General features: G+C 43.0%; 1 long non-coding RNA gene across 1 annotated transcript in view; it reads right to left on the bottom strand.

Moving 5' to 3' along the window:
- Nucleotides 1-992: 992 nt before the first annotated feature.
- LOC123282840 (uncharacterized) overlaps nt 993-21,886 on the bottom strand; it is a 31,249-nt gene continuing 10,355 nt past the window's right edge. Inside the window, exon 2 of the long non-coding RNA XR_011505395.1 lies at nt 993-21,141. This is a non-coding gene — a long non-coding RNA (uncharacterized lncRNA). The remainder of the gene's footprint in view (nt 21,142-21,886) is intronic.

Genomic DNA, 21,886 nt, shown 5'->3' with positions numbered 1-21,886 from the left:
AAACCCTGCACTGCCGAGTGGAGCGTGTGAACTTAACCACTTGGCCGTGGGGCCAGCATCCCCTAAAATTAATCATAGACATTGAACCACAGATCCAGGAAGCTCAGAGAATAGCAACCAGGGAAATACCAAAATGTATACACCTAGGAAAGAATATCATATTCAAAATGCAGAAAATCAACAACAAAAGAAAAGTCTAAATGAAGCCAGAGGGGAAAATACCTTACCCGGAGAAGAGTAAGGATAAGAGGTATATCAGACTTCTCTGAAACCATGCAAGCAAGAAGAGAAGGGAGTATAAGGAAGACACCCCACCCACCTCGAATTCTGTATCCAGTAAATTATCCTTCATCAGCAAGAGAAAAAGACAACATTCCTAGACAAAGAAGAATTGAAGGAATTTGTCACCAGTAGGCCTGCCTTGCAAGAAATGTTCAAAGAACTTCCTCAGAACAAAGGAAAACGATATAAGTCAGAAACTGGGATCTACACAAAGAAAGGAAGAGCATTTTGAAGCAATGAATTCAAATACCATAATTTATTTGTCTTTTTCTTGATTGATCTAACTGATAACAGTTCAAAACAATAGTAGCAATAATGGATTTGGATAAGCAGCTTATGGATAAGTGAAATGAATGACAGTAATGCTCTAACGGATGGGTGGAATGAATTGGGAATACTGTGTTATTAGGCACTTGTGCTAGCCATGAAACAGTACACTGTTCTTTGAAAGAGCACTTGGATGATTTTTAAATGTACATTGCAAACTCCAGGGCAACCACTGAAAAAGAAGAAAGAAAACATAAGAGTACAGTTGACACGCCAAGAGAGGAGGAAAAAACGGAATCACGTAAAATTCTTTTTCACAACCAGAGAAGACGGAAAAAGAGTGGAAGACAAAAAAAAGAAACCAGGAAGAGAGAACAATGAATATAAAACAGTAACTAATATGGTAGACGTTAATCCAAGTATATCAACAAAAACCTTCCAAGTCAGTGGTCTAAATGCACCAATTAAAAGATAGACTGTCAGAGCGGATGAAAAAATAAGACTTAATTAGATGATGTGTATAAGATATCCACTTTAAATAAAAAGGCACAGATATAATAAGAGAAACAGGATGGAGAAAGATATACCACGCTATCACTGATCAAAAACAAAGCTGCAGTAGATCAAACAATTTCAGACAAAGCAGACTTCAGACCAATGAAAATGATCAGGGATAAAGAGGGGTGTCACGTAACAAAACGGGGTCCATTCTCCAAAGACATAACAGTTTTTAAGGTGCACCTAGGAGAAGAGCACGAAAATAACTGAGGCAAAAACTGAGAGCTGCAAGGAGAAGTAGATGAATCCGGTATTACAGTTGGAGATTTCAACACCCCTCTGTCAGAAACAGAGAGATCCAGCAGGCAGAAAATCAGGAAGGATAGAGTTGAAATAAACAGCACCATCAATCAACTTGATAGAATCGACACTTCTACAATTCTTCATCAAACGAGGGGAGAACACAGATTCTTCTCAAGCTCACATGGAACATTCTCTAGGGCAGGCACTATGCTGAGAAGGAATGAGAAAAAAGACAGAAGATACAGATTACTTACATGAGAAGTGAAAGAGGGACTGGCACTACTGATCCCATGGACATCAAATGGATAATCAAGGAATGTTAGGAACCAATCTGTGCCCTGAAGTTTGAAATTCATACTTTACTTGAAACATACAATCTACCAAAATTCCCACAAGGAGAAACAGATCATCTGAATAGGCTTATATCTACTACAGAAATTGAAACAACAAAAGAATCTTCCCAAACAGAAAGCACCAGGCCCAGATAAATTCACTGGTGAATTCTATCAAATATTTAAGGAAGAAATTAGGCCAGTTGTCTACCATCTCTTCCAGAATATAGAAACAGGGAATACATCCTAACACATTCTATGAAGTCAGCATTCTCCTAATACAAAAACCAGACAAAGATGTTACGAAAAGGAACACTCCAGGCCAATAAGTCTCATGAACATAGGTGCAAAAATCATCAACAAGATTTGACAGATTGAATCCAAGAAAGTATACAAAGAATTATACACCACAACCAAGTGAGATTGATTCCAGCTATGAAAAGGGGGTTCAACACTCAAAAATCAATTAATGTGATTCACCGTCCATCAGGAAAGAAACCTCTAGTTGGACCACTGTGGCCTGTACCCAGTGCATTTCTCCTCTCTGTTCCCACCCTGCCAGTGCTGCTCCTGTGATGGCCCCAAATGGGACATGGAAACCAGAACAACTGGTTAAAAAAAAAATCCTCGTGAGTGGAATCTCTTGGAGCAGCTCAGTGCAGTCAGGGCCTATGACCGCCTTACCTGGGCTGAGCTTTCGGGCAAGGCGCTCCACCAGCCTGCGGCCCTCAGCCAGTCGTTCTTGAAAGCCCTGACCCTGGAAGTTGGTAGGGTCATCGTGGGTGAGAAGGTTCCTGAGGTGCTGCTTGAGGAGCACAGAGACTTCTCTGCCTTTCTCTATCGTTTGCTGTAACTGGGCCAGCTCTTGAGCCTGATCTTGGATTAGGACATCATATTTCCTAAGGTGGCACAGAAGAGACCGTTTAAACATGCAAAGAGTCGAACCATAGATCATAAGATTTTTCATGGAGATTTCTGTGAGAAAATCCCCAAGGAGCTATTGTAGCAGAATTCTGGCACATGTACGGTGACCTGCTGCTGCCAGCCTGCTATCAGTTCCCCTCCATTAAACCCAGCGTATGTGGGGCTAAAACCAAAGCACTCTTTCCCCGCTTACTCCCTGGCTCCAGAATACTCTATCCACCATGGAGACAAACCACCTGGGTTCCCTATCATCTCCTCCTCCCCGCTGCAAACAGTGTCCCAAGGCCGAATGCAGGCTGGTGGGAAAGTTCCGACCAGCAAGGCCACTGAGTCCCCCCACCATCTACAAGCAGCCACAATCCTCACAAACCTTTAAAAACACTCACGTCCCCTCTTTCGGTGAGATGAGATGAAATGAGACAAATGTGAGGGCTCCCTCTCCTCTCCTGGCTCATGTCACCCGAAATAACAACCCTCTCCTTGCCTTAAGCCTGGTGTTCCAGTTTTTATTGGGCCTCTCGTGTGGCAGGTAAAGAACCGATGTCTGTAGGTGGTAAAATCTGATGAGCCAACCAGAAGGCTCTTGCCCATGGGTCCATGGCCCCAGGCCAACTGGGATTTCCTGGGAAGCAGTCCTGCAGCCACCTCGGTCATTTGCCCTAGGGACTGCCCTCAGTACTTTCCATCTGCCTCGGAGCCACTGACCCTAGGCCCATTTTCTCATGGCGAGGAAACAGATTCTAGATTGGTTTGTTTGCTGCTTCTTCCTTCTGGGAAGTCGATGGACTCTGAAATAGAGTAAGTTGCCTCAGAGATGCCCATGAACTTCCTTCCCCTCTTTTGGGGTCCCCTCCATTCACGGAAGGGCCAACTTGGGTCCTTTCCATTCACGGAGGGGCCGTCTGGGCACGCATTTGGAGTGGGAATAGTTGTAGGACTTTCTACCCTCCATCTGGGAACTGGTTCACTGGTGTCTGGTATTTCTGTGTCTGGATCTGAGTGTCTGTCTCTCTGTCGCTGTGTATCGGAATGGGAAACATGCTATCTGTCACCAAGCAGAGCCCATTGGGGTTAATTCTGAGTAGATGGTCTAATTATAGTTAGAAGCCAATGTCTGAAACGGATGGTTTTCTTTTGTGACACTGTTTGACCACAATACTCTTGAAACTCTGGAGAGAAGATGGCCAAACAACGGATCCTTAAGTTAGAAAACTTTTAGAGAGCTCTCTTCATAAAGAGCTGTTTTACTGGTACCTATGAGAAGACCAAATTAAAAGGAAAATACAACGACTAATCTCAAAAACGTCATCAAATTTGGGGTCTCAGCTTCTTCTTGTGGTCTCACAGATGCAAATGGAAACATCAAGTTAACAAAGAGAAGTGAAGAAGGGAAGAGTGACAGAACTCACTCCAACAGGATGGCAATCTTTAGTCATTAAAAAGAAAGAGCAGGGTGAATAGAACAGACACAAATACTGTCAAAACGAAGCTTTGACTAAAACACTGCCTAAGGTTGGATGGGCTAAAGGGACCCCATATTGGCCCCCAACATTAAAGAATATCAGACAAACTTGTTCTATTTCTTCCAGTTTGAAAAAAATTTTAAAAGTCAGTAGGCAGAAATCACAGCGAGAAACCTATCAACACTTGTTTGGGGCAACAATTAGGCTGCTCAGGTTGGTACAAGTACAAAGATTAAAGTGTTTACCCTAATATTTCATGAGGAGATTATGTCAACTTTGCTTGGATGCTTTTTTGGGAATAAATATTATGCCTAGCTGGGAATGCATTCCCTACATAACACTGTAATACCAAAACTTGTGAGTGAAATTCTAATATAAGTTATAATTAGGGGTACAAGAGTTGAAAAAATTAAGATAAAGGTTTGTCAAAGTTGGTGTATGTAAATAGACCTTCTGTAAAACAATTACATCTGTTTTGCTGCATTGCATTATAGATTCTGTAGTGGGAATAAACATTATGTGTCGCTGGAGAACGTGTCCCTTGCCTGATATTGCAAGAGCTCATAAACCCACCCTTCAGGCTCTGCGAATCGAACAGGTAGAGGAGATTTCACTTTACAATGGCCAAAATGAGGCAGTTTCAGTTTACTCAAACCGATACATGCAATCGGAACAAGCCAGCTACAACAGGAAGCCTATTCTAATCTTTTGATGCTTCTAAAGAAAATAAGAAATATTTTACTGCCTCTTTAAGAGAAAAATCATTAAATAATTAAACATGCCAGGGCAGAAGCCAAGCCTGCTGCTTCTTTCTCTTCTCTCACTGAGATTTGCCACTTCAACTCCCCCAAAATGCCTGATCTGAAACTAAACAGCTGAAAATAGGGAAACTTTTGAGATAATTTGGAATTATAATGGCCACTCTGGGGAACCTCTGCTTCAGACGAGTCCACCTGAGGGGTCTCCCTTCAAAGAGAGGATTCAAAATCTCTTAGAACGGAACACAGTCTTTAATTGACAGACAGAACCTTCTAAAAGACAAAGCTATTTAACAGGATCTAAAATGAACTTTGGGAAATAAAAGCCTGTTTAAGTGTGCTGGTTTGATTTAAAATAGACATGTTCTCAGAGTTATCAGCAGTGGATATAATGCAGACATACAGCCTGGGTTTACTCGTCAAATGAGCTCATGTTCTCTCTGTTACAAAATTTGTCAACAAGAGTAATAACTTAGAATAAAAGCTGATTTTGTTTAATGTCTCATGAGGTTTTGGTGGACCATGTAAATATAACTCTTGAGAACGGGTAAACGAAATAGATGTAAGACTGTCACCATGCAAAGTTGTTACAATATTGTGGACTACCGTCCCTATGCTCTACATTCCAACCCCATGACTTACTTATTTTGTAACTGGAAGGTTGTACCTCTTAATCCCCTTCACCCATTTCACCCACCCCCAACCCCTCCTCCCTCTGGTAATCACCAGTTTATTTCCTGTGTCTATGAGTCTGTTTGTTTGGTTTGGTTTGTTTTCTAGATTCCGTATAGAGGTGGAGAAAAAGAAACCCTCCTAGACTGTTGTTGGGAATATAAATTGGTGCAGCCACTGTGGAAAACAGTGTGGAGGTTTCTCAAAACCTTTAGAAAGACAGGTTTTTTTCAGAGAAAGTCTGACAAACTGTAGTCAGTCAGGAGGTGATTGTGATTAAAGGTAAATGCGGTAGTGATTGCACCACATCCTGAATATCCTAAATGCCACTGAATGGTTCACTCGAATTTAGCCAACTTTAGGTTCTGTGAATTTCACCTCAATAAGTTTTATTTTAAAAAAAGACTCAAGGAACCTTTGAGTAATTGGAGTCCATAGTTTACCAATTATTGTTCTCTAATGGTGTTATGCAAATTCGTATGCATGTGGCTGCCATGAAAATTTGGGCCATTCTCCTGGCCCAGAGTTGCTCCTTGCCCCCTTCAGAGATGCCTACAACTTCCCAGCAGACGCCCAGCACAGAGCCCCCCTTACTTGAGCTTCTCCGCTAACGTTGACTTCTCTGTGGGCTTCCCCTCCTGGAACTGCAGCTTCTCCCCCAGCACCGATTCAATGATGTGTTTGCACGCTCCAGACTCTGAGGAAAGACAGAGAGGCCGGCCTCAGTGGAAAGCTGGCCATGCTGCTGGGGTCACTGTCTGCAAGGGAGGAGGCAGGCTCCATCTTCTTCTCTCAGAGGGAGATAGAACCCCAGCACCAGGCTCTCCACTGAGATTTCCACCTTCTATTGCTCAGCCTCCCAAATACACAGCATTTGGTCACTCCTCATTTGAGAGCTGAGCAAAGAGAAGCTTCAAGGCAGAGAAAGTGACCAGACAAGATTAGCTGACGTTTGGCAAGCTCAGAATTCACATGCCCTGAGACTGACCCCAAGTCCTGGGCCACTTTACCAAGACTTGCAGCCTCTTGAGTAAAACACTAAGCGGCATGAAGTAGTGATCCCTGTGTGCTCGGGAAGGCCCCTGGGCCTACTGATTGTTGGGTCCTCTGAGCTCAGAATTTCAAGGACAAGTACCTTCACGATGAAATATAAATGTATATGAATGCAATTCTGAAAAATACAAGGCATAACCATCAGTCCCTGAAGGAAATAGGCACAGGCTGTTGAAGAAGTTGTTTTCAATTCCAAGTAGTACAAGAAAGAACTAATCAATAGTGTTTCCTGTGTGTCAAGAACTGTTTTAGTAACTTTACAGAAATAACTCATGTGATTCATTGCAACCGCTCAAAGAAGTAGGCACTATGACAGCGCCATACTAACGGAGGAGGAAACCGTGAGGCTCAGAAAAAGCCACAGCTTGGATCTGAGCCCAGGAAGAGTAGCTCAGTCTTCACCAATGCACTGTGTTACCTCGCCACAAGATCTTGGGTGACATCTTTCTTCTTCATCATCTTCAAAATTTGTTTCCTACAGTTATGTTACGCCTATAAAAAAAAGCTGTAAGGAAAACTGAGTCCTTTCTCAAAACCTCATCTCGTCACTTTCTTAAATTGCAGGTTTCAATGTTTACTTTTCTCTGCGTCAGTCATTTGAAGTTCACCACTCCCACGATGGTTTACTGGAAAATAACACCCATCCAGACTCAGAGTCGTCGAGATCCCTTCTAATCACTCTGTTTGGCACGAGGCCCTGTTCTCACGATCCCTTTCATCACCACAGCCCCTCTTACTGAACAGGTGATGGAGCTTCCAATTGCGAGGCTGACTGTGGGAGGGAAGGGCCTGCCCCAGACACTGGTTTGAGTTTTTACTGGGGCTGGTGGCCACCCCCACTTACCGTCATTCTCACTTGGGCCATGTCTCACAGCCCAGACCCTCAAGGTCACCCGGACCTGCTGGCAGTCCTGCATCACCAAAGGTTCACCAGCTCAAAGAGACACAGAAGAGGGGGTACGGATTCTCTCATTTCTCCAGAGACACCCTCTACCTCACCCCAAGAGGCAAAGTGGCTTCCTTGGCCTCAGAAAGAAAAGCCTGTGCTCAGGAAGCATGGCTTCCCGCTCAGCAGGGTCGTCTCTGTCTGGATGGCGTCACTCATGGATACCACAGTGTCAGCGAGGAGCACACTCATCTTCAGGCTCCTGTAAAGCAGGGAACATCACCTGCTTCCCCCGGTGTGTACCATCACCCCATCTCCCCAGTGTAAGGAGCACAGAGCTTTGCCAGTGGGACCTCAGAGAAGCCTGAACTGATGGAGCTCATTAGTCCCAGACACTTAGGCCAAGAGTGATGCAGGATCTGATTCCGTACACAGAGGATGCTGAGAGAAACAGGTTAGCCTGTTCCAGAGTGAAACACGCAGTTCTGTGCCTGCACCAGGAATCAGTCACTGGGATTTTACCTAATCCCACCCTACACCTCACTGCCAATCTGGAAAAGTCCCTCAACTCTTTGGGCCTCGGTTTGTCCATGCTCAGCAAACTGAGGGTAAAATACCCACTTGTACCTTCCCTGGACTGTGGTCAGAATGAAGTTTATTTTGCCTCAGGGAACAGGAGAAAAGGTCTGGAGAGTTTTTAGTTTCTTAGGGGAACACGGTGGTCACTCATCCCTCTGGTGACCATGACCCTGTAGGACTTACTGTATTTCTGCAGCTGGTTGGCCAGGATGTAGGCAGTGGACTCAGAGACAAGGAACTTCTGTTTGAGGTCTCGAAAGTCCTGTTTGCTTTGTTCCAGCTGGGACTGAAGCTCCTGGTTGATTTCCAGGAGGGTCATTTCAGCCCCCGGATCAGACACAGGACCAAGAGAAACTGCCATGGTGACGTGGGGCGGAAGAGGTAGGGCGGGGACTGGGGAGAAGAGACCCAAACACAGAATGGGTTAAAAACAAGTGAAAGCAAATAGGTTTAATGAGGACTGAGGGGTGAGGATTCAGGAATTCTTAACTTACTGTCGGCAACAACGTGATCAACACCCCACAGCACTTGAGAGTCTGTAACCCCCAAAACAAGGTTCAAGACGCCAGAGCTCAGAGCCAAAGGCACTGCCTCTAGCTCACACTCCAACACGAGTGACGGAGGGAGGAGCCAGCGCGCCAGGTAACGGTCTGGAGTTGCAATAACAGAACTGGAAGGTGGGGGGTGTCATGGAATCTTAGGAGCCCCTGCCTTCCAGTTGCCTAGGCCGCGAGGATACATAAGGCCCCCTGGTCTCTTCTGAAAGTCACCACCGATGGGGCCACCCTCAGCAGCCACTCTCAAGAGGTGTCTACCCTTGTGCTGATAGTGCCAACCTATTTCTTTCCAAGACACATCTAAGCGGAACAGTTTCTCAGTGTTCATTCTTGTATGTTTACAAAAGCATCAAGGCAGAAATAGTTTCCCAACAAGTTTTATTTTCTTAAGGGCTGTCATGAAGTCACCCAACCTTCTCCTTAAATTCAAACAGAGCTTAAGGTTTTTCCACAAGTGAAAGATGTTAAATTTTTGGACTCTCATGTTGATGTTCTTCTACCGTTTTTTCTATATCCATTAAAAAGTGTAGGACAACAGCAGAGTATCCTATAAAGGAATGAACAACTCATTTAAAAAAATGTGTTCTGTCCTGAAACTCTAAATATTCTGTTTGCTGTATCCTTGTGTCACGTTGGCTTCTTTTCCATCACTGGGGCAGCAAGTTAAGTCAAGTTGAACACGCCTACCTCCCAAAGTCCTCCTGTATTTCTTGGTTGCTTTTTGGATGTTGTTCATCAAAATGTTGTTCACCATGTTTGATGAGGATGCTTTCAATGTCACTAGACAACATATGTCATATTTCTCACTCGTGGATCTCATTCTAGTACCACAAGAGCTCTTTCTGAGTTGTCAAAATGATTAAAATAGTTCAGGTATACATCCCGGAATACGTGTTGTGCTCATCCTTTTGGAAAGATTTCTAAACGTGACGCTAGTTTTTACGTTCCCTCAGTTCCCCTACACATTGAACAGACAGGGATCCAGGGCAGTTTTCATGGAACGTTGCTCGATAGATCTCTTTGACTTGTCCTCATGCCACTGACCTGTAGTTGTATTCCACTAAGAGAGCACAGTCAGTTCAAGGTCAAGGGTCAGGGATGGTTGATGATCCACAGTGTACATGTGCAATGGGGTTCAGTGACAATGAAGCTGAGGTCTCGAAGAGAAGGAGAGGTAGGCAGGAAAAACGATGCCCTGAACCCTCTCCTGACCTTCTCAGCATCCGATGCCAACTGGGTCTTGTGAGCCTGAGACTTGGCAGACCCGCTGTGGCATCGGCCTCTTCAGGTTAGCTGCTGGACTTGCCTGAGTTAAGGCTGCAACTGGTGTGAGCACGTGCGGCCCAGCGTTCCCATCACAGTGCAGGATGGAGGTCCAGATCAGCCACTTTTGGAAGCTCATCTGCTCGCCGTCCCACGCCGTCCTCCAACTATGCTGTGGAATGATAGCGGCGTGAGAGCCACCAAAGGCTTTAAAGAAATCTACTTTCTGGTGTTTGTGGGACCTGACATTCGGTAGGAAAAAGAAAACATTGTCAAATTCCTTCACTTTAAAACTGACGAGACGGAAGGCTCGCAAAAGTTACATGACACACTTGAAATCACAGGGAGGAGCGTTTTGCAGTGCTAATTATAGTAATCATAATAACAGTAATAGTTCATTGAGTATTATTGTGCCAGGCATTTTGCTAAGAAGCGCTGTTTACATAGAAGGGCATCTTATTTTCATCATAATCGTTTCAGGTAATATTACTGTCCATAAGCAAAAAGTAAAAAACTTGAAGAAGGGGATGTTCAGTAATTTACTTGGCCAAATTAAAAATAGAAAAAAATATGAAAAGCACTTCTTCTTTATAAGAGCAAGTGAGTGATTGCTTTGCGTTCTGGAACAGTAGGAGAAACCTATTTGTCTTTATCCTGCATTTGTCCCGTTTACTGTGCTCTTTTTCTCTCTCTGTGACCTGGCTTTGCTTCTAGAGCGCTCCCTTGTCCTACTAACCCAGCTCCATGCACGTCCAATAGCAGAAGTGCCGGCTGGACTCTTCCAGAGTCTCCCTGAAATGCTTATGGTGTCAGGACGTCAGGCACAGTCTGGAGGCAAGAGCGACCCAGATCTGAGAATGGGTAGCTGCTTTCCCACCTCATTAGTCGGCATGATGTCAAACGACAGGAAAGATGACCTCCCTGTAACTCAGGTCAGGAGTCATGTCTCAGTGCCTGTGATCTATTGGGCTGAACTGTCCTGAACTTGCTAATGTTCTGGTTTCTTGTTGAGTGGCTAGAATATTTATAAGGCTTTCTCATTTAAACTTCTCTGTTGAAATGTGCATTAATCCCGGTATGATTAAATTTGGTAAGGTAAAAGGCTTGTGGAAGACTGGTCCCTTCCATGAGCAAAAGAGGGTAAATTTAACTTCTGTTCAAAGCAAGCCGGGACTTGAAATGAGGGCTTTCACTATTTCAAGGTGGACCGTCAGGTGCCTCAGGTGTATGTCCCCAAGGGCTTGTGTCTGTGCCATAAACTGGATGAGGTGAAAACGGGGTCAGCCACACCAGGTCCCTTTCCATTCTAGGGTCCTCCAACACTTCCTCCTCTGCTTGAGAGAACAGATGGGAAATGTCCTTGTGGTTCTGCCCTGTCCTACTTTTGTCTTTTGGGTAAAAGTTACAGAGCTCAGTGTTTCCCGCCCCGGGGGGCGGGGGGAATCATTAGAAGAGTCATCTGGGAGGGTTGGTACCAATCAAGTTCACAGTCCTCACTCGTAGCGATTCTGATTCAATGGGCGGAGGTGGGGCATGGAATGGATTTGCTGAAGTTGCTCAGATGCGAAAGAGGTTGAGGGCCCACTGCTGTCATCGACCTTCCTCACAGTTTGGGGATGATTATTTCAGATAGATTATTAATTCTAACCTTCACCATCGACTTGTGAGGAAAGCATTACATTTCCCTGGTTTGCAGATGAAGAAACCAAGGCACAGAGAGGGTCTGTAACTGGCCCAAGGTCGCCTGGCTGTAAGGGCTGAAGCCAGGGGTCAGGTAATCCCCCACTCCCCCCCCAAATCTTCTTCCCACATTTTCCAGTTCATTCTCGTGTCATGTCTTCCCTAGGAGGTACTTTCTTCACCTATACCTCATTGCTACCAAAATTTTCCTGAGTTTAATTTTTTCATCCAATATATTGTTCACAAAAGGCTAACAGCATCATATTCTGGCCACTGGTTATTAATTTGAGACACATTGTTTCACGAAAATACAGGGCATGGGACTGTGCAAAGTCACATTGCTGCCTTATTATCATCATCAGGGCATAATTCATAAACAGTAAAATTCAGCATTTTGTGTACAAGTCAGTGACTTTCAGTCTATTTGGAAGGTGGTGAAACTATCACCACTACCTAATTTCTGAATGTTTGCATTACCTCCAGAATGAAACGCCATACCTATTGGCAGTTACTGCCTGTTCTCCCATTCTCCCAGCCCTTGGCAACCACTTCTCTACCTGCTCTCCCTATGGACTTGCCGAATGTGGACATTTCTTCTAAAACGAACTATTCAACATGTGGTCTTTCGTGTCTGGCTTCTTAGCATACTGTTCTCAAGGTTGACCCATGGTTTGGCATGTATCAGTACTCTTACTATTTTCATGCCTTAATACAATTTCATTTATGGCTATGCTACATATTGTTCACTCATCAGTTGATGGCTATTTGGGTTGTTTCTACTTTGGGCTGCTATGCATAATGCTGCTATGAATGTTCATGTGCGAGTTTGTTTGTGACCACATGTGCTCAGTTCTCTTGGATGTATACCTAGGAGTGGAATTGCTGTGTCTACATCAGCTCTATATTTAACTTTGAGGAAGTGACAAACTGTTTGCCAAAGCAATTGTGCCATTTTACGTTCCCACGAGCAACGCACGAGGATTCCAGTTTCTCCACATCCTCCTCAACACTTGCTATTCCTGTCTTTTAATACGTCATAGTAGCGGTTGTGAAGTGGTATCTCATTGTGGGTTTGATTTCCATTTTCTTAATGACTAACGACGTTGAGCGTCCTTTCATGTTCTTATTGACCATTTGTACATCTTCTATGGAGAACTGCCTATTCAAATGCTTTTTCCATTCATAGATTATTTGTCTTTTTACTGTTGCATTGTAAGAGTCCGTTAAATATTCTGGGCACTACACACTTACCGGATACATGTTTTGCAGCTGTCTTCGCTGATTCTGTGGGTTGTCTTTTCACTTCCTTGTTGGCATCCTTTGAAGCACAGAAAATTTTAATTTTGGTGAAGTCCAGTCGATCTACTTATTCATTGATTGTTTTTGCTTTAGCTGTCAGATCTCAGCAATCATTACCTAATCAAAGGTCACAAAGATCTAAACCTCTGTTTTTGTCAACACACTGCTTTGAATTAGACCTTTCCTGGGTTAGTATAGGAGGACATTTTTGAATTTTGATTCCTATAAATTGATATATATTTATATCCTTCTTGTTGATATTCACAGGCCTGCCCACCACTCCGATGGAGCATCCATGTACTAGAACAGAGATCTGGGGGGCCGGCCCGGTGGCGTAGCGGTTAAGTTCGCATGTTCCGCTTCTCGGTGGCCCGGGGTTCGCCGCTTCGGATCCCGGGTGCAGGCATGGCACTCCTTGGCAAAAGCCATGCTGTGGTAGGCGTCCCACGTATAAAGTAGAGGAAGACGGGCATGGATGTCAGCTCAGGGCCAGTGTTCTTCAGGAAAAAGAGGAGGATAGGCAGCAGTTAGCTCAGGGCTAATCTTCCTCAACAAAAAAAAGAACAGAGATCTGGGAAATGGTATTTATTGACATCCTGGCATTGATTCAGGAGAGAGTTCTGGTTTTGTGCTTCAGCTTCTCCTTGACCTCTCCTGGTTTCAAAAATTGTTCAGTATCTTTAGAGTGGAGCAACTGATTGTTTTTCTGAGAAACCCTTGGGAGCCCTGATTGTTCTGGAGCTAGAGTGGACGCCCTCAGTCCCCTCCAGACGGGGAAGACTGCAGGGGCTGGGCTTAGGCAAGACTGTCCTCTCTGGTCTCTGATGGAAACGAGCCCCGCTTCAGGGTTTGGGGATGGCTGTTCAAAAGGCTCTTGTTCCTCTCCAATTCTTTTTACTGCATCCACGACTTCTTTCCAGAAATGGTGGAAAAGTGTTTTTGTAAGAACAACTAATGTGCTCTCTGCCCACAGTTTTCTGGCTACAGATTTACGGTGAGTAAAGGAGGACTCAAAGTCACGTATGTTCTTAGGGCCTATTATTGTTCGGGTGTGCATGTTTAATGCTATGAACTAGCCTGTTAGTCAGGTTTTTTTATTCTTCCTCTCCCTGAAGCCCCCCAGTACACAGTTGTATAACATAGCTGTATGTTCTAGTTGCAGGTCCTTCTAGCTATGCCATTAGTCAGGCTTTATCCTGAGAAAACCCAGAAAGACTACACAGTTTCCCAAGATCACACATCGAGTGAGCAGAGGATTGAGCACTAGAAACCATTTCTGTTTGGCCTTCGAAGTCAGCCTCGTACCATGATGTCAAACTGTGTGGCAGTACTTTTGCTGGAATAATCTCAGCGTTTGTGGTTCTAGGGTGATTTTCCCAAGGTAGCAGCGCGTCACTTTAATATTATTAGAACTTTTAAATTTCATTATCTTTTTTGGTTAAACTATACTTTTCAGTGTTTGTTCTGTTCCATTGCTTTGGGTTCCTTCTCAAGGGATTCTTATTATTTTTACGTCCAACATTTATTACCCATTTTCTGTCATTTGTCACTCTTTTTACTCTGTCATCATCTCTCTTTTTTATTGCTAACTTTTTTTTATTGAGGTATAATTTACCTAGAAGAAAATGCACAAAACTTAAGAGTACAGCTCCATGAATTTAGCATGCACAGGCCTTGTGTAATCACCACCCAGACCAAGAAACAGAACATTTTCCATCACCCCGAAGACTTCTGTCGCACTCCCTGCCAGTCAAGACCCATCCCCCACAGAGAAACTATTCTGCATTCTCTCACCGTAGATTAATTTTGCTTATTTTTGCACTTCCTATAAATGCAATGATGCGGTATCTCTCTTTCGTTCTGTGTTCTTTCCCTCAATATCTGGTTTGGAGGTTCAATCTTGACAGGCTACCATGTCAATAACTTGGTTTTTTACTTGCCAAGAAATATTCTCTTTTATGGTTATAGCACAATTTCATTACCCATTTTTCCGATGATGGACAGATTCATTTTTGGTTATTATGCATGAAGCAACTGTGAATATTCATATATGAGTTTTGGTGGGGACATTCACTTGTGGAGATACCCCGTCTCCTGGGTACATACACCTAGGAACAGAATTGCCTGGGGAAAGGGTCGAAACTGACACAGACTCTCGCAAAGGAGTTGTATCCTTTCACATTTCCCCCCAAATACAGGACACTTCCAGTCTCTCTAGTATAGTCCCCAACACTTAGTATTCTCAGTCTTTTCAACTTTAGCCATCCTGCAGGCTGTGTAGTGGTTTGCCATCTCGGTTTTCCAAAGCTCACTGGCCAAGTGACTCTCTTATTATGCCAAGTGGCTTTTCTAATCTGCTCATTAATAAATGAGGTTGTTTGTAATTTTCCTTCTGACTTTATAGGATTTACTGTTCCTCATCAGATATAAGTATTGCAAGTAATTATTTCTAGTCTATGAATTGCTTTTACACTTTTTGAATAGTCATGTCTGATAAGCTAAAGAATCGATACTTTATGAAATCCACTTTGATCCATTTTTCATCTATAGCGAGTTCCTGGGTATTGTGCCTAAGAAATTTTTGCCTCTTCATGGTTCATGAAAATATTCGCATTTTTTTTCAAAGGCTTTATAGGTTTAACTTTCACATCTCCAATTAACTTCAATGTACGGTGGGATGTGGTTGTTCATATTAACTTATTTTTAAATAAATATTCATTTTTTCTAACACTTTTTATGGAAAAGTCTTTGATTTCCCCAGTGAAACGTATTGGTGACTTTATTAAAAAAAAAAACCCATCGGGGCTGGCCCCGTGGCCGAGTGGTTAAGTTCGCGCGCTCCGCTGCAGGCGGCCCAGTGTTTCGTTGGTTCGAATCCTGGGCGCGGACATGGCACTGCTCGTCAGACCACGCTGAGGCAGCGTCCCACATGCCACAACTAGAAGAACCCACAACGAAGAATACATAACTATGTACCGGGGGGCTTTGGGGAGAAAAAGGAAAAAATAAAATCTTTTAAAAAAAAAATCCAAGCTTATAAAAAAAAAAACCCATCAAATAATTGTGTGTGTACGTGGGTAAATATTTTACTCTTGACTCTTTCACATTGATTTGCTTGTGTTGTGTTTACTTGCACCAATATTACAATGCTGTAATTATTATAGCTTTAAAGTGAATTTTGAAATGTAGGAGAGTGTGTCCTCCAACTTAATTCTCCTTCAAGGTTGTCTTCACTATTCTAGGTACTTTCACTTCCATATACAGTTTAGAATTAGCTTGAAAATCTACCCAAAAAATTCCTGCTGCAATATTAATTGGGATAATGTTGGTCTGTCATTCTAACAATATTGAAGCTTCCAGTCTATGAATTTCATAGATTTCGGTCGATTTATTTAGATCTTCTTTAATTTCTCTCAGTAATAGTTTTCAGGGGTCTTTATTATACGTGTTCTAAGGCGTTTAATGATTGTGGATGGTAATCTTTATACTGTTTTACTGAATTTCATTTTCTCAGTAACTCATGGCTAGAATGGAGAAATACAACCGATTATGATATGAACGCTGCTGAGGTATAATTTAGGTACAATAGGCTGCACCACTTTAAAGGATACAATTAAATGCATCTGACGGACTATACACTCATGAAACTACTGCCACCGTCATGACACAGGGCATTTCCATTAGCTCGTGACCTTCCTTGCTCCCCTTTGCAGTCCATCACTCCCTCAACCCCCAGCCCCAGGCAACACGGTCATTACAGATGGGTTTGCATTTTTAACGACTTTATATAATGGAACCATACATGTACTCTTTCATGTCTGCATTTCTTCATGCAGCATAATGATTTTAAAATCCATCCACGTTACTCCACACACGAACAGTTCATGCCTTTGTATTGCTAAGGGGTATTCCTTTGTCTGGCTGTATCGTGTCTATTTATACATTCGTCTATTAATGGACATCTGTGCAGTTTCCAGGTTTTGGCCATTATGAACAAAGCTATTGTGGATATTCGTGTGGGGATTGTTGTGTGAACATATTGCGTAAACACCTAGGAGGGGAGCGGCTTTTCCGTGACTGGTGTGTGTTTACCTGTGGTGCAGCTGTTCCAAGTGGTTGTGCCATTTTTCATTCCCACAAGTGCAAGAGATTTCTAGTTGCTTTGCACCCTCACCACATGTGGTATTTCCAGTCTCTTTAATTTTAGTCATGCTGATGGATGGGGAATGGGAACCATTGCAGGATGAATTTATTTCCCGGACGACAGAGTTGAGCAACTTTTCATGTGCTTTTTGGCCATTAACATATCTTCTGTTGAGAAGTATTTCCTCAAGTCTTTTGACCAATTCTCTCACTGCATTATCTTACCAGACAAAATATGTGTAAGAAAGGTCCAGTGAAAACTACAGAACAATACTTCGAGAAATTAAAGAACTCAATTAATGGAGAGAGAAACTTGTTGTGGATTGGAAAACTCAAGATGCTTTAGACGTCAATTCTCCCCAAAGGGATCCACAGATCTATTACAATCCCATTTCAAATTCCGGCAGGTTTGTTGGCACACTGACAAGCTGATTCTGAAATTTATATGGAAACGCAAATGATCTTGAATTATCAAAGCAATTTCAGAAAAGTAGATGAAAGATGGATAGCTTACATTGCCTATTTCCAGAACTACTATACAAATCTTCCACCCAATTTAAAATTGGTTTGCCTTTTTATGATTTGGTTTTAAGAGTTCCTGTATAGTCTGGGTATAAGTCCTTTCTCACATAAGTGAGTTACAAATATTTTCAACTCACAGTGGCTTGACTTTTCATTCACTTACCAGTGTTTTCTGAAAAGCAAATGATTTCCATTTTTGTGACAGTCAATTTCTCAATGTTTTCTTTTATTGATTATGTTTTTTGTATCAATCTAAGAAACATTTGTCTAACCTAAAGTCACAAAAATTTTGCTCTTTGTTTTCTTCTGAAGTTTTACATTTTTCACGTTTACATTTAGATCTATTATCTATTTTGAGTTAATTTTTGGATATCCTGTGAGACATGGATTCTATTTATTTATTTAAGTATTTTTCATGTAGATATAAACAACCACTAGTTGAAAAGCTTGAAAAAGATCATTCTTTATCATTTGTTGAAAAGACTATCTTTCCCCACTGCAGTGTCTTTTTGCATTTGCCAAAGATCAGTCTCCTGGGGCTGGCCCAGTGGTGTAGCAGCTAAGTTTGTGTGCTCCAAAGGTGGCATGGGATTCACTGGTTCGGATCCTGGGCGGCGATCTCCTCGCTGCTCCTCAAGCCACGCTGTGGCAGGCATCCCACATATAAAGTAGAGGAAGGACACAGATTTTAGCTCAGGGACAATCTTTCTCAGCAAAACGAGGAAGGTTAGCGGCGGATGTTAGCTCAGGGCTACTCTTACTCAAGAAAAAAATAAATAAATAAATAAAAATGTAAAAAATCAGTCTCATTATAGGTATCAGTTTACTTTTTGACTCTGTGTTCTGTTCCATCGATCTGTTGACTTATCATTACACCAATTCCGTACTGCTTTGAACAAAATAACTCTCTAATAGTTCTTGAAATGAGGTAGAGCTGGCCCTCCAACATTGTTTTTTTATTTTATAAATGTTTTCACTACGCTAGATCTTTGTCATTTTATATTCATTTAGAATCACATCGTTCCTGTCTCCCCAAGATGCTGACTGAGATTTGAGTTGGCTTGGGTTGGATCTATAGACCCAATTGGGGAAAACTGACATCTCAAAAATAATGAGTCTTCTGACCCATGAACAGGGAATTGGTCTTCATGTTTTAGGTCTTCATCAATTTCTTTCACCAATGTCTTGCAGTTTCATTTGTTTGATGCTATTATTTCTTACATTTCAGTTGCGCACTGGAATTACATAGACATAAAATAGATTTTTGTATATTGACCTTGTATCCTGCTAGAAACAAATGCTTCAGAATCAAGCCAGATCGGGCAGAGACCACAGTTTTGGGGACTTGTGTACTTGCCAGGTGAGAAGAATCTTCTTCAGATCAATTGAGGTTTGACCATCAGGCCAAAGAAGATAATCAACACCCATGTTGAGTCCTGTGGCCGGGAGGTGTTTGCAGGAGGGCTGTTGTGGACTAACAAATATGAAAGCTTTTGTGTGTTCATCAGCAAGACTTCCTTAGAAGGGACCATTCGGTTGGTGAGGCTGCCAGTTTGTCCTTGTATCCAGCTGCGACGCCAGTTGCGAGATTTAGGGGGCAGTCTGCGCCCGTGTTATTTCATCTAGTCTGCCATAATCCATTCCAGCATTATGTCCTGCCAGAATCTTTCCAACGGTATGCAAAGATAGAGCCCTCAAATACCATAAGTTCCTGCTTAGACACTGCCTCCTATACCATCTCTGAAGTAGGCGTTCACTCCCATCAGTCTGTAAGGATCGGAGCCCTGTGGCTGCAAGAGAATCTGTAGTCCCTTTGCGCCAGCTTCATTCCCCCCAAAAGAGGGTGTAAGACCTTCCGTTCAAATTAGGCCATGACCGGTGTGTGCAGCATATTTCAGTTCTCTCTTTAGTCACTGAGCTTTCCAGCCAGTCATGTAAAGCCTGCTCACCTGGATGACTCACAAGGTCTCATTCCCAGTGGGTCAGAATGACTTGTCTCTGAAAGACCAAAGCATCTATTTCTCATTATGGATCTCTCCTAAAGCTTATTCTTGCTGGGCTAAAACATGGCTCACAAACACCTTTAAATGTGTTTTCTTTACATCTGCTTAATCGTTTTCTAAAGGCAGTGTCCAAACTGACTTTCTTTGTACAGTCCAATGTTTTGTTTCCCAATGCTCTGCCCATTTGACAGGACCCGGGAGTCAATATAAACATAGACTTCTCCCATTGGTTTGTTACCAACCAACTCACAGTTGTGTACGTTACACGTAATTCTATACATTGGGCTGACTGTCTCCTCCTTCTTTGACCTGTTTGCTGTTGGGCGTTCAGGTGTTGTAATGTCGCTCACTACTTCCACTGACATCCCTGCAGGACAGTGTGCTAACAGTAAAAGCAGTTGTTTTCCATTGCTATTTATCAAAGTTATCATACTATCTTTAAGTCAGCATATTTGTGAGCATCGTGAGTAGTTAATATCTATGGCAGTCAATTCTTCAGTTAGGTCAAAAACTCCAATTTGGAAATGAGAAATAACTTCTCTATTATTCTGGCTTTCTTGAAAAAGTACATCATTTCCATTTCAGGTGTGTGTGCTGATGTGCAGCTTCCTGACCTCCTTTATAAAAGTGACTGTTGGTCCAAGAGAATACAGAAGGAATTCTATACATAATGACCGCAGATCACAGGCTAACCATTTAGTGTCCACGGGGTCCAAAATTTTGCCAAACATGTTTTTCTAAGATGTCATGTTCTTCTGAGCCAACTCATTTGCGACTCCAAGAGCCTCAAGCCATTTTCTCTGCCATCTTGCGGCCACTGCCATAAAATCTGTTTTGCGTCTTCTTATGGCCCCCACAGTCGGATTTGTTTTGTTTCGTGGCCCTACAGACCCAGCCGTTTTCCCAGCTTGTTTGAGCACATGAAGGACCTCCTGCTTCTGTAAGATCAGTGGAAATCAGTGGCTCTCTTCGTTATTTGGTCTGTACAGTCATCATTTGGGTCATTTGGGGAAGGTGTTGTTTTTACAAGTTGCTAAGTGCTGCTAAATGCAATTGATTTTCTCTCGCTACATGACACTACACCCCAACCATGGATTGTATTCCTGAAAACATCACTTTCTGAGTGGGATCTTGAAAGTTTTTGAGATTCATTGCCGAATCACACATTGTTCAGTCATTTTGAGTCCATCTCTCTGTTTTTTCTCTTGATACGGCTACTATGTAAACAAGATCTGTGAAATGAAACACAGGAAGGAGGCCCATGCCAATATTTGGGACACTCAACTATGACGGTTGGTCACCAGGACACTCTCTGGAGGACATTCTCTAGACTTTTGGTGGTGAATAATGTCATGGAAACAGAAGTCGAATAATAATGAAGGATATTTGAAATCTGTAGAATGTTATAAAGCAACGTTCCCTCATTAAAAATAAAAGAAAAAAATTAAAATTAAAGAAAAAGCCTAGTTAGACTTGCCTCTTTATTTCTCCAGCTGGCCAGGACATAGACAGTAACTACTGAGATCAGCAGTTTTCTCTGGTGACATTGGTAGTGTTGACTGCTTGGAGCCAACATGGAGCCTAACTGCTTGTATCCCGAGAGGCTGAAATCTGGCTGAGGTCCTAGGTCACCGGGCCAGGAAAGGTCATCTATCTGCTGGAAAAAACAGAAAGGGGAGAACGACAACCAGCGAGGTCATCTCAAGGCAGCACTGGCCACTTCCTGCAATGACCCACTACCACTACGTTTTTCATGACTTCCTGGTTCCTAGACTGAGAGCTCTGTGAAGCTGGAATATTTTCTTCATCTCTGTATTCATGGCTCCCAGCACCAAGTCAAGCCCTGACGAGGCTCTCGTGACATTCATTCACTGATCGAATCAAAGTGGTTGCAAATCATCATCTCGCTACATTCTTGTCCCAAATGTCCTGTCAGGAATGCTCTGCTCTCTCTCAGGATGTAGCAGATGCCCAGCCTTAGAGAGGAGCCTGCCCTACACTCTCTAGGCCCTATGACACTCACCTGGGGTCAGCTCTGCTGATGACGGGACTGTCCTCAGGGCTTCCACTCAATGGTTCACCCTGTCATTAGGAAGAGATGTCCTCGGCCTCCCCTCCCATCCTCTGGGCTGCCACGACACCCAAGCTTACGAGAGCTACCACATGGTATTGAAACTGTCTGCTTGTATTCTTCCTCTCACTGCTCTGATTTCCTCAGGGAAATCTCACTCTTTTCTGAACTCCAAGTTCTTAACACAGCATAGGGGAAATTAAGCTCTCAACAAATATTTAAGACATATTGTGTGTGAAGCCTTTCTCAACATAAATACAGAAGAACATTATTAGTATCACTGATTCAGATGCAAGGGTTCCCTAGCCATGGCCCTCCTGGCTTTAGGGCA

This window comes from Equus asinus, chromosome 8 (assembly GCF_041296235.1).
Source record: "Equus asinus isolate D_3611 breed Donkey chromosome 8, EquAss-T2T_v2, whole genome shotgun sequence".
NCBI lineage: Eukaryota > Metazoa > Chordata > Mammalia > Perissodactyla > Equidae > Equus > Equus asinus.
The sequence above is the reverse complement of the archived record's forward strand: the minus strand, read 5'-3'. Positions and strand labels throughout refer to the sequence as shown.